Raw genomic sequence first — 12,764 nt, 5'->3', positions numbered from 1 at the left:
ACTAACTCACCATTGGGAAATCAGATTCAAAATCCAGAAAATTCATAAACATTGGGCTGATTTATGAATAAATGTATAGTAACTAGTATTTAGGCCCGGATTCTAGTAATGGCGTCCCAAAGTTAGGCGGCAGTAGGCGACCTACTGCTGTCTAACTAACCAATTGATACAGCCTACTTCGACGGAGATGTTCACACACCTATGGAAGGGTTCAGGCATGCCTAAAGATGCCTTAGGCTGACGCGGGCATGGTTTATGCTGGAAGTGGCCGTAGGCGTCCTTAGGTGACCCTAGGTGTACCCGTAGGTGCAAGACAGGTACCTTAAATGTAAAATGCTGGCCTACATTTAAGCTCCCTGTTTTAAAATCAGCTACAATTCTATAAACCCCATTGATGCATGATTGACACGTGATCTTGTTTCTTGTTTTTAAGGGGCCACCAATACCGGCACTGTTTATAGAATCTGGGCCTTCGTCAATACCATGTTAAGCCAAATGGTGATATTTAATAATTAATGAAGAATAAAAGTATTTATGTTTTGAAAAGCTAAACAAAATAATTGTTGCAAATTAGGTAAAACAGCTCAGCTGAATTCCATCTGTCTCCAGGATCACCTTTGTTCTTTTCACATTCTCAATTTTACCTGATATTTTGCTAGTTCTGAATGGGGAAGAAAAGAGTAATTATTCCCTCTTTATACCTATCCAGACTATCTCCGTTAACCCTTTAATTGGCATATGGTGAAACGTCTGCTTTAAGTAACTTGATGTTGAACGAGCGCAACAGTATCAAGTATCGGGCATTTAGAGATGCAGATCTCCCATAAGATAATCCGTTTAGATCATCCCTTAATACTCTCACTAGAACCAATAGTGTACGAAGACTGTCAGAGATGCCACCAATATGCTCAAATTTTATTTCATAGTATATGGCTTTATGCATCAAGTCCTCATCGGGTCCGGTGTTTAACGGTTCTTCTAGTTTGTTAAATGAACCATTAATTTTTCAAAGATGTTTATACTGTTCAAATACTTAACTTAGTGTTGGTGGACTAATCAGCCCTGTGAATTTGACCACGAACACTAAGTTAAGTATTTGAACAGTATAAATATATTTGAAAAATTAATGGTTCATTTAACAAACTGGAAGAACCGTTAAATATCGGACCCGATGAGGACTTGATGCATTAAGCCATATACTATGAAATAAAATTTGAGTATATTGGTGGCATCTCTGAGGGTCTTCCTACACTATTGGTTCTAGTGAGAGTATTAAGGGATGATCTAAATGGATTATCTTTGTATTGTATGAACAATTGATCCACTCTCCTAATAATATCATTTGCTAAACACGCTGTAGGTGAATATTTATAGATCTCCCATAAGAGCCATAGAAAACACATGTTGCTTCTGAGCAAAGATGTCAAATAAAGGGAGCATTAGTTCAGAATTGCTCTTAGTTAGAAAAGTGCCTGTTTTCTCTTTGGGTAAGTTCACTCCAGGTCTAGGATGCTGGGACTGGTATAATCCAGAAGCAAGAAACAGTTCAGTATCAGATGAGCCTCCTCTAATAAGACTTTTGATGACATCCATAGGCTATTTTATTTTATTTTTTTGCCTTTGTCTAGACAACTTTCAAATTATCTATAGGCCTGATTTTCAGAGTGATTTAAATGAACTGGAGAGGCTCTGGCCTGCTGACATTAGGATTACCAGATGTTCAGGAAAACCCAGACATGTCCTCTTTTTAGAGAACTGTTCGGATGCCTGGAGGGATCTCTAAAACCTGGCAGTTTGGGTTTTGGAAGTCCTTAAGCTCGGGACCACATCTGGAGGCCTTCTGAGTATGTGCAGACATCAACACAATGACATCATATGTACACGTGCATGCATGTGACATCATCATGTCAACATCCGTGCATGCAAAGAGGCTCTGTCAATTTTTTAATCATACTGTTCCATTGCTTTGAGAGCTTAAGATGCTATCTCTACCGTGTCTCTCTTTTGATCAGTCCACAATAGCTCTTTACTCTATCACACACACCCTCCATTAGATTTGTGTGCCCCATGTGCATTTATGGCATACTTTTTGAAATTTAATCCTAACTGCCAAGCATTTTTATATCATGTCTCATTCTGTTTAGTTCCTCAGGACTAGGTAGGAATCAAAATATGGATGTTGAACTCCAATTTTTGAAGGGGAGGGGACACCAATGTCCAGAAAGATGGAGGTTGGAATTTAAACCTGGTACCTAGCACATGCCAGTTACAAAGAAGAGTTCTGACTGAGGGAGGGATTAAATGAAGTCTCGGTTGAGCTAAGAACTTTTCAGCATCGCCTAATAATTTGAATGTTTCAGTTTATAAAATGGACATCCATTTTTCATTTATTTTAGAACATGCTGAATGTCGGCAGATTCTGTTCTAAAATACTAGCACCACCAGCAATGTACCACCCTGCATGTCCTTTATAAAATGTCATACCACATCAATTAGAGGGTAATTCTATAAGAGGTGTTTTGTTTTTGGTTCCAAGAAGGCAACTATTTAGAACCTATTCTATATAGGAGAGTAGGTACATTTTGCCCATAACTAGCACAGCGGGACAAAGAATACCAATGTATAGTGTCACAGGGAAGCCCCTTGTGAACCCTAGCATAAACTCTAACGTGCTAGATGCTGGCCATAACAAACCCACTCTTAGGCCCAGACACCAGCAAGAAAAAGAACATGTTCATCCCAATACCTATTTATCTCCTTCTAGGCAGGCACCTAATGAAATGGCTTCAGCACAGCAAAGTTCTGTCATAAGAATAGCCTTACTGGGTAAGACCAATGGCCCATCAAACCCAGTAGCCCGTTCTCACGATGGCTAATCCAGGTCACTAGTACATGGCCAAAACTCAAGGAGTAGCAATATTCCATGCTACTAATCCAAGGAAAATAGAGGTTTCCCCCATGTCTTAATAACAGACTATGGACTTTTCCTCAAGGAATTTGTCCAAACCTTTCTTAAAACCAGCTACGCTATCCAGAAAAACTAAACAGGAAATTTCTGATGTAAAAGCCAGCCAATTTCCTAACAAGAAAGCTGAATCAAGCAGGTTTATTACCCCTAAGAAGGCTCCATCAATATGATCGAGGCCCACACCTGAAGCCAGTTTTGATTTTCCCAGTAGAGTGAGTCAGAGGCAGGCAGAGCAAGGCAGGAGCTGAAAGGAACTGAAGACAGAACCCAATCCTTGCTAGATTTATAAGAATACAGTTGAGAAGTTGAGGAGAGCAAGCAATCCAGGTATTTCACAAAGCCTAAAATAGTTTACTCTGAACTAGAATTTCAGGATGATCACATGTCTGTTTGCTCAGAGAATGATATAGTAGAGAATGAGACTGAGCTAATGGACTGTAATGACAGTTATTCATAATCTGTTCTAATGGAAAGTTGATGTAGTTAAGAAAGTACAAAAAAGTGTCTTGCTTTGAAGAAGTGCCTGAAAGTGGTAAAGCTGTATTTTTAAGGCCAAGTTGTGAATTGTTTGAAAGGTGGAAGATATTGCATTGGAGAATAGGCAGTTAATGTTGCAGCTGTGTTACTGGTAGCCACAAATTAATAGTAGCTCTCAAAGTAAGAAGCCTAGAATGTAAGGCAGACTGCTTGCTGAAGGAAGAAAAAGGACTTGTTAACATTGCAACAGCAGATAAGGAACTTGCAAGTTGACAGCTGTGTTATGAAGATGGAAGAGAGCATGTTTCTTTGAACAAAAGACTGCAAAGTAATGATGTAGTAAAATGAAGATTTTGTAACACTTCAACCTGAATGGGATCTTTGGGCAGGATAATTACATCTAATCATTGGGTGGATTGATCCTCCATCATTGGGCTTACTTCTAAAAGGCTCAAAGGTATTTCAGGCTAGTTACTGAGACATGTGGAAAGGAAATAGTGGCAGATGAATAATGAGAAAGATTTGCCTGCCATTCCATGAAGGTGAATGCTGGACTGGTTAAACTGTGGGAGGCCAGTACCAAAGCCTGGCTAGAGAATGTGCCAGGAAAGTAAAATATTTTGAATTGTGAAAGGAGAGAAAAAGGCAGAAGTTTAAAGTGAGGATTTCCCTCCTTGTGTCACATTAATACAATGCGCTCTACAATTTTTTCACCTATGCTTTGGAACTCACTGTCGATCCATTTACAGGAAGAAACTTCTTTAAAGCACTTAAAATCAAAATTAAAAACATTTTTATTTAATAATAATAATAATAATAATAATAACTTTATTCTTGTATCCCGCAATACCATGGAAGTTCAATGCGGTTAACAATAGAAGAGACTGTACATTTACAGCGATGATACATATTACAGTGTTATTACATTTACAAAGATGTTACATAAATAGCAGTAATAAAAAGGCATATACTAAGGAAGAGACTGTACGTATACAGCGATGTTCCATGTTAAAGCGGTGGTACATTTACAGTGATGTTAAATATGAGGCTATGAAAAGGCAGGGCAATTAGATAAAACAGAGCTTGAGAAAGAGAGGCCATAGTGGCTTGGGAGGGGGGCGTAGTCAGAGGGAATGGAGGCATGTCGAGGTCAGGAGGGTGCAGGGAAGGGGGGAAGGCAGCGTTAGCGGAATTTGTCGAAGAGGTAGGTTTTTAGTGACTTCCTGAACAGGTGGTAGGGTGGAGAGTTGGAGATGAGGGCGGTAAGGCAATTGTTCCATTTGCCCGCTTGGAATGCTAGGGTTCTATCAGTGAATCTCTTGTAGAGGCAGCCTTTTAGGGAGGGAAAGGTGAATAGGTGGGCTTTTGACATATAACCAGCTGATTTGAGGACTTCTCAGATATAATGTCCTTTCCTTCAGTCTTCCCTACAGATGGGATCTCCTTTCCTAATGTGTTAACCTTTACTGTTTTTCTGTCCTGTAATTTGATATAGTTCCACCCCTTTCTCTTGCGTTTTGGTATATCTGTTTAGTCATTTTTTATGTAATACCCTCTTCGGTTTTTATTTATCAAATGTATCTCGCTTAGAAGTATGATAAGCAATTTAACAAATACTGTATTAAATAAACTTGGAAATTTAGAAACTTGCATTCTTTGCATGGAGCCCTGAACTGATTTAATCAAAGGGCCCCAGCTCCAAAGCTCGGATGAAACTGAACCGAAAGCTGATAGCTTAAGTTGTTTTTTTTCCCTTTTATTAATAGAGATGAGAATTAGAGAATGACATGGGGAAAAAATGTGTCCCCGTCACTGCCCCATGCCCACTCCCATCTCCGTCCCCGCAACCACTGTCCCCGCCCCGTCCCAGTTCCCTCAGCATCCATATAAGCCTCAGTACTGCAATATTTAACTTATTCCTTTCTTATAAATCATAGTTCTGGCTGCTGAACTAGAGAAAGAAATGTTCAGCTGGCAGGGCTTTGTTTATAAATTTTTATCAACATAACTAATATACTACTTTATCCTAAAGCAAAAAAAAAAAGGAAATAAATAGAAATTTTTTTTTCTACCTTTGTTGTCTGGTTTCTTCTTTCCTCATTTCCTCATTCAACTCCTTCCATTCACTGTCTGCCTTCTCTCTGCATCTTCCATTTGCTCTGTTACTGTGCCTCTCCCTTCCATTTCTCCCTCCACCCCCCCCCCCATTGGTCTGGCACCCATCTTCTTCCCTCCGCTCCCCCCATAGTCTAGCATCTCTGTCTTCTTCCCTTCCAGTGTCTTCTTCCCACTCTCTGTTCCCCATTTCCCTTCCAGTGTCTTCTCCCCACTCTCTGTTCCCCATTTCCCTTCAGCGTCTTCTCCCCACTCTCTGTTCCCCATTTCCCTTCCAGTGTCTTCTCCCCAGTCTCTGTTCAGCATTTCCTTTCAGCATCTTCTCCCTACTCTCTGTTCTCCATTTCCCTTCCAGCGTCTTCTCCCTACTCTCTGTTCCCCATTTCCTTTCCAGTGTCTTCTCCCCACTCTCTCTCGTCTGTTCCTTTCCACTGCCCTTCAGCACCCCTCGCGAGGGCCTAGCATCTCCCTCCCCCTTACCATCGCGGCGCATTTTAACTTTACAGAGTAACTTGTTCAAGCTGCTGGTGCCTGTCTTAAGTCGCGTATGTCTGTGGGTGGAAATTTCTCCTCTGACGCAACTTCCAGTTGCGTCAGAGGAGAAGCTTCCACCCCCAGACATACGCGACTTCAGGCATGCACTGGCGACTTGAACAAGTTACTCTGTAAAGTTAAAACGTGCCTGAAGGTAAGGGGGAGGAAGGACAATAGATTGATGCGGTCGGTAGGTAGGAAGGAGGGAGAGGGCCATGTGCGATCTGTGACCCCGCGCGTTCCCTCCCTTAACTGCAGGAACAAGACCATTCACGTCTCCATGGAGCAGTGGATGGCCTTGTCCCTGTACCCGTAGTGAGCACTTTTTCCTCCCCCTACCGTTTCAGTGGGTTACCCAGGGCTAGCTGCAGGTAACAGCCACCGTGTCATTCTCTAATGAGAAACCAAGGGAATGAAGCTGTTGTTTGAAGCTGTGGTGTTTTGGGACACAGATACCTGAAGACATTCTATTGTGAGTACTGTTTTTGAACTACATGTTTTATTTTTTCTTGCTCTAACAAAAGTTTTGTGCATCAAGAGGAGCATTGTTGGTGTTGGACTTTCTAAACCAGGCTTTACCCTACTTTCTACTAGCCTCTTTACATCTGCTCAGTCTGGTGCATGTACTGGGTAGGCCCCAGGCTGGGCTTTCCACCTAGCTGACAAACAAACACAGTGGAGATGACCGTAGGTGCAGAAAAATCTTTCATGGAATCCTATCAATGCAACTCAACAAAGATATGTTCCAGCCTCTTGGCCTGCATCAGGAGTCTCAGGGGTAATTATTGCTATGACTAATCTGCTTAGCAACCACAATGCAAGTGTACCTAGTGACAGGCTACCAATGTACCACATCAAAGAAAGCCAACAATGCCACGTGTGCTAAATGCTAATACTACCATAGAGCTTACGTTAGTATTTTTTGTTTAGCGCGGGGTTTGCGTGTACTAATCTTTTGCACGCGCTAAAAACGGTAGCGCACCTTAGTAAAAGGAGCCCTTAATGTATGGGCAGATTATAGGCAAAAGTGTGCATGCCTACATTTTAGGTTAATTAATAGATGGTTGAACTAGTGCTCTATAAGGAAACCTAGGCACCTAGTTTTTGTTTCTTTCTTTATTTACTGGGATTTATGAAGAGTATTCAGGAAGAATGAAAATAAAGGTTACATTTCAAAAATAGAATAGTAGGTAACCAAATGAATATATAAATTTCAAATCAAGCAAAAATAGAAGAATGAAAATAAAACTTGACCACTCCATCTCCAACTTACTGACAACAACGAGCGACTTCAAATCATTTCGAAAAAGAATCAAAACTCTGCAATTCAGAAAATGTATCCAGATATCCTAACTCTTCCCCTTGTCCTTTCTCCTCCCTTGTAATCTCCCCTCCCCCAAACAGTCTCACCCTCTTGTAACTTTTTTCTCTCCAAAGTATCAACCATGTATACCACTACCTAACTTGCAAATCTTCTGGAAATGTACAGTTAGCTTCTCTGTAATCCCAATTCCTAAACTGTAATATTCCTGGAAATGTCCAGTTAGCTTCTCTGTAATCCGCTTAGAACTGCAAGGTACGAGAGGAATAGAAGTCACTAATGTAATGTAATTAAAATAAACCCAGCAAAAATCAAATAAGTTTAGAGATAAAATAAATTCCAGTCTGGTGCTAAGTCCAATCATCATTCTAATGATTGGTCTACTGGAGCACCACATCCGCATGAAAGGATCAAGGCAAAGAAGTGGTAGGCCGAAGTGCTATCCCAGACAATGGCATCATACCTGCCAGAGGAGAAGGAATTGATGGCTTTATCTTGAAGCAGCTGATGACAGACACCTCCTCTAGCAGGCCAAAATAGAAGGGAGTGAGCAAAGCGGGCATACACCGAGGTAGGAGAGGGACAGAGGCAGAAGATGGGTCCAAGAGCTGAAGGCAACCAATCTAGGAGGAAGAAGCAGGCCGCAGAAGGTCCCCCGATGCCGGCACCAACCTGCCACATGTTATTCAGGCAGAGTCCGCTGATGCAAACCAACCACACAGTCTCTGCCAACTGTCTCCGGTCCCAGCCTCCCAGGGGAGCGGTGCACAACTATCTCTAGGCCCTGGAGGAAGGGAGGGAGCCAATGGCGAAGAACATCAAGTACAGTGCAGTCCTGCCAACATTAAAGGGAGCTGTGTCAAAATCGGAGCCCTGCTGCCGCTGATGAAAGAAAAGCTGCAGGGCCCCACAGCCTGTTCCACTCGACAGAGTCGATCTCGCCCGACACCAAAGAGGAACAAGTCTCAACTACAGCAGGTAAGGCAATGACCCATTGGACCAGAACTAACAGTTGAACAGGAAGAGTAAGTAAATTAAAAATGACGGTAAGTTCCAGTCCAATAAAACCAAGTTGAAAACAAAGAAGATAAAAATAAAAGAAGAAAAACTGAACAGAAAATGTAGAAGTAAAACAAAATAAGAAAAATGAGATAGGGAGGCACCAGAACCTGTGATCTAACCAAGCACCATCTTGAAAATAAAAATGAATTGCAGACATGTTTCACGCAGACTTCACCCATGTGTACTTGTATGTGTAAAATACTCACTATGTAAGGTTATGCATGTTAACACATAGGAAGTGCATACACCATTATTCAAATTATTTAAGTTTATATTCAACATGCACATTTTAGCACTTACTTTATAGAATTACCCCTATGTGCACTGTGGTAATGTGAACAAGAGTAACCCGGAACACAGCTAAAACAGAGCCATGCAGCAGTTGGATGAGAAAGAAAATGCTGTTTATTATACATATCAGGTTGGGGTCCTGTTCCATTCACAGGCAGGGGAGAGAAAATAAATTCAAGAATGTTCTTTAAATTAAACAAGGTTTAACAGTGGCCTGGTAGGTTCATAGTTTATATTACTGTTTCTTGGCATCTACTACCGACCCCCAGTGCAGTCCGATGAAATTGATGAAGAAATGACGGCTGAGATTAAACTCAACTGCAAGGGAGGAGATGCAGTTATCATGGGTGACTTCAATTACCTGGGGATAGACTGGAACCTAGGCACCTCCGGCTGCAGTAGGGAAACCAAGTTCCTGGATGCAGTGGGCGATTGCTTCCTGGAACAACTTGTCAAGGAAAATACAAGAGGAAATGCAATTCTGGACTTACTTCTAAATGGACTACGAGGACCGGCACAAGATGTAGAAGTAGAAGGGACCCTGGGAAGCAGTGATCATAATATGATCTGATTCAACCTGGATACGGGGGTGAAACAACAATCCAGAACGACGGCCACAGTGCTGAACTTCCGAAAAGGGAAGGGATGGGAAGGGATGAGACTCATGGTGGGGAAGGATAGGTGCTGTAAAACTGCTAGAGCAAGCATGGTCCCTTTTTTCAAGGACACAGTCACAGAAGTGCAAAATCTAAATATACCGCATATCAACAAGGGATCCAAGAGGAAAAAGAACAAGGAACCGGCGTCGCTCACTATAGCAGTGAAAGAAGCGATCAGAGACAAGAAGATTTCTTTTAAAGTATGGAAAAGGTCAAAAACGGACAAAAACTGGAAAAAGCACAAGCAACATCAACGCAGGTGCCATAAGGCGGTAAGAGGGGCCAAAAGGGACTACGAGGAAAAAATTGCCAAGGAAGCAAAAAACTTCAAGCTGTTCTTTCGATAAATTAAGGGGAAACGACCTGCGAAGGAAGCGGTGGGGCCATTGGATGACCATGGAATAAAGGGAGTGCTAAAGGAGGACAAAGCCATAGCCGACAAACTGAACACGTTTTTTTGCATCTGTATTTACAGAAGAGGATATGCCCCACATACCGGAGGCTGACAGGCTATACCTAGGAAACGAAGACGGGTAATTGACTGGGTTGACGGTCAGTCTAGAAGAGGTATACAGGCAGATTGATAGGCTCCAGAGCGATAAATCCCCAGGACCGGATGGCATCCATCCGAGGATAATCAAGGAACTGAAAGGAGTTATAACTGAACTGCTTCAACTAATAGCCAATCTGTCGATCAAATCGGACAGGATTCCGGAAGACTGGAAAGTAGCGAATGTTATGCCAATCTTCAGGAAAGGTTTGAGGGGAGATCCAGGAAACTACAGGCCAGTGAGTCTGACCTTGGTACCAGGAAAGATGGTAGAGGCGCTGATAAAGGATCACATCGTTGACCACCTTGAAGGACACAGCAAAGGCTTCAGCAAAGGAAGATCTTGCTTGATGAACTTGCTGCACTTTTTCAAGGGAGTTAACAGGCAGCTAGACAAAGGTGACCCAGTCGACATTATATATCTGGATTTTCAGAAGACGCATGAATGACTACTTCAAAAAATTTCAAGCCATGGGATTGAGGGTGAAATACACACGTGGATCAAAAACTGGTTGGCAGATAGAAAGCAAAGAGTGGGGGTAAATGGACAATACTCGGACTGGAAAAGTGTCACCAGTGGAGTGCCACAGGGTTCGGTGCTTTGGCCTGTGCTCTTCAACATATTTATAAACGACCTGGAAAATGGAACGACGAGCGAGGTGATTAAATTTGCAGATGATACAAAGCTATTCAGAGTAGTAAAGACGCAGGAGAATTGCGAAGACCTGAAACAGGACATAAACACGCTCGAGAAATGGGCTGTGACATGGCAAATGAAGTTTAACGTGGACAAGTGTAAGGTGATACTTGTTGGTAACAAAAATCTTGTACACGAACTCAGGATGTCTGGTGTAGTACTTGGAGAGACAGCCCAGGAAAGAGACTTGGGAGTACTGGTTGACAAGTCGATGAAGCCGTCCGCGCAATGAGCGACAGCGGCGAAAAGTGCAAACAGAATGCTTGGAATGATTAAGAAGGGGATCATGAACAGATCAGAGAAGGTTATCATGCCGCTGTATCGGGCCACGGTATGCCCTCACCTGGAATACTGCATCCAGCAGTGGTCACCGTAGTTGAAGAAGAACATAGTACTACTCGAAAGGGTCCAGAGAAGAGCAACTAAAATGGTTAAGGGGCTGGAGGAGTTGTCATACAGTGAGAGATTAGAGAAACTGGGCCTTTTCTCCCTTGAAAAGAGGAGACTGAGAGGGACATGATTGAAACCTTCAAGATAATGAAGGGAATAGACTTAGTAGATAAAGACAGGTTATTCACCCTCTCCAAGGTAGGGAGAACGAGAGGCACTCTCTAAAGTTAAAAGGGGATAGATTCCGTACAAATGTAAGGAAGTTCTTTTTCACCAGAGAGTGGTGGAAAACTGGAACGTTCTTCCGGAGGCTTTCATAGGGGAAAACACCCTCCAGGGATTCAAGACAAAGTTAGACAAGTTCCTGCGGAACTAAAACATACGCAGGTAGGGTGGTCTCGGTTAGGGTACTGGTCTTTGACCTGGGGGCCACCGCAGGAGCGGACTGCTGGGCACGATGGACCACTGGTCTGACCCAGCAGCGCAATTCTTATGTTCTTATGACAGTGCACTTTAATTGTTTCTGGCCCGGTTCCCTAGATTTACCAATATACAGTAGTCTCTGGTAGTTACCTGGGTCAAAATCCAAAGTTGCAAGGTTCCAAGATGATGGCCTGCTGAACTGTAGCAATTGAAGCAATGCTTCCATGTGGGCTTTTTTAACCTAGCTTGGCCACAGGCTTTTATACTTCCTGGACCATGCTCTACTAGCTCCACCTCTCCCTCATCACTTCCCCCTTGGGCAGACTTCAGGTTTTAAGGTGGCTCTGATACTGTGAGGGAGCATCCTTGTAGGAATATAGCAGCGTCCTACAGACCTCCTCAAAATGAATATGTGAAATGAATTTTTAAAATAACACTTAAATTGAGAAACATTTGAAAAAATGAATATAAAGCATATTTTTTTCTCTATGCTCCTCCCTATATTCTATAAAGGCTAATGGGAAAAAAAAAAGAGGGTAAATCAACCGGGATGCAGAAATCAATCCAAACAAAAATATCACAAGGAAAAAAGTATGTATTAATCATGGGAAAGCATTATAACTATGGTTTGAAGTTAACAATGCTACCATTAAGATGTTTTATTTTGCTACTAGATTGTACTATTATAGCACAGGTCCCATTTATGCATTAAAACCTAGTTATAACAGGGCTTAGCAGTAAAATAGCATATCTTAACTGTAGTCCTCTTTGATAATTAACTACAACTCTAAGTCAAACAACAGAATCTTTAAACTACTCTGTGATAATCCTTAATAAATCCTTCTTAATAAATCCTTCATAGAACAAACTCAGTAGCAGGTTCTCTCCAGAGGGCATCTATTATTGTAACATGAGTCTGAAAGCTATGCTGTAAACTTGAGTCATATCTGAAAGACAGCAGCTAGTGTGTAAATGTGAAAAAAATGTTTTTCTGAGTATGGGGATATACTATGAGGGGAATGGGTGATTTTTTGAGAAATTCATGGGTAAGGTGACCATTAGTCCCATTTTGAACGGGACCATCCCGTTATTGGACTGCCCGTCCCGTTTTCCCGACACACAGCTTTGGGATGCCAAAATGTCCCATTTTCTGCCGCTGCCATCTTTCGCGAACCTGCCCTGATCTCTTGTACCTCCATTATTGTTCCTTCACTGGCGATTTGCTCCACTACCTCATCCCGGCCCTTGGAGACGCACTCTCTTTTGTAAGTGGCTGG

This window comes from Geotrypetes seraphini, chromosome 3, assembly GCF_902459505.1.
Source record: "Geotrypetes seraphini chromosome 3, aGeoSer1.1, whole genome shotgun sequence".
NCBI lineage: Eukaryota > Metazoa > Chordata > Amphibia > Gymnophiona > Dermophiidae > Geotrypetes > Geotrypetes seraphini.
Note: the sequence above shows the minus strand (reverse complement) of the source record.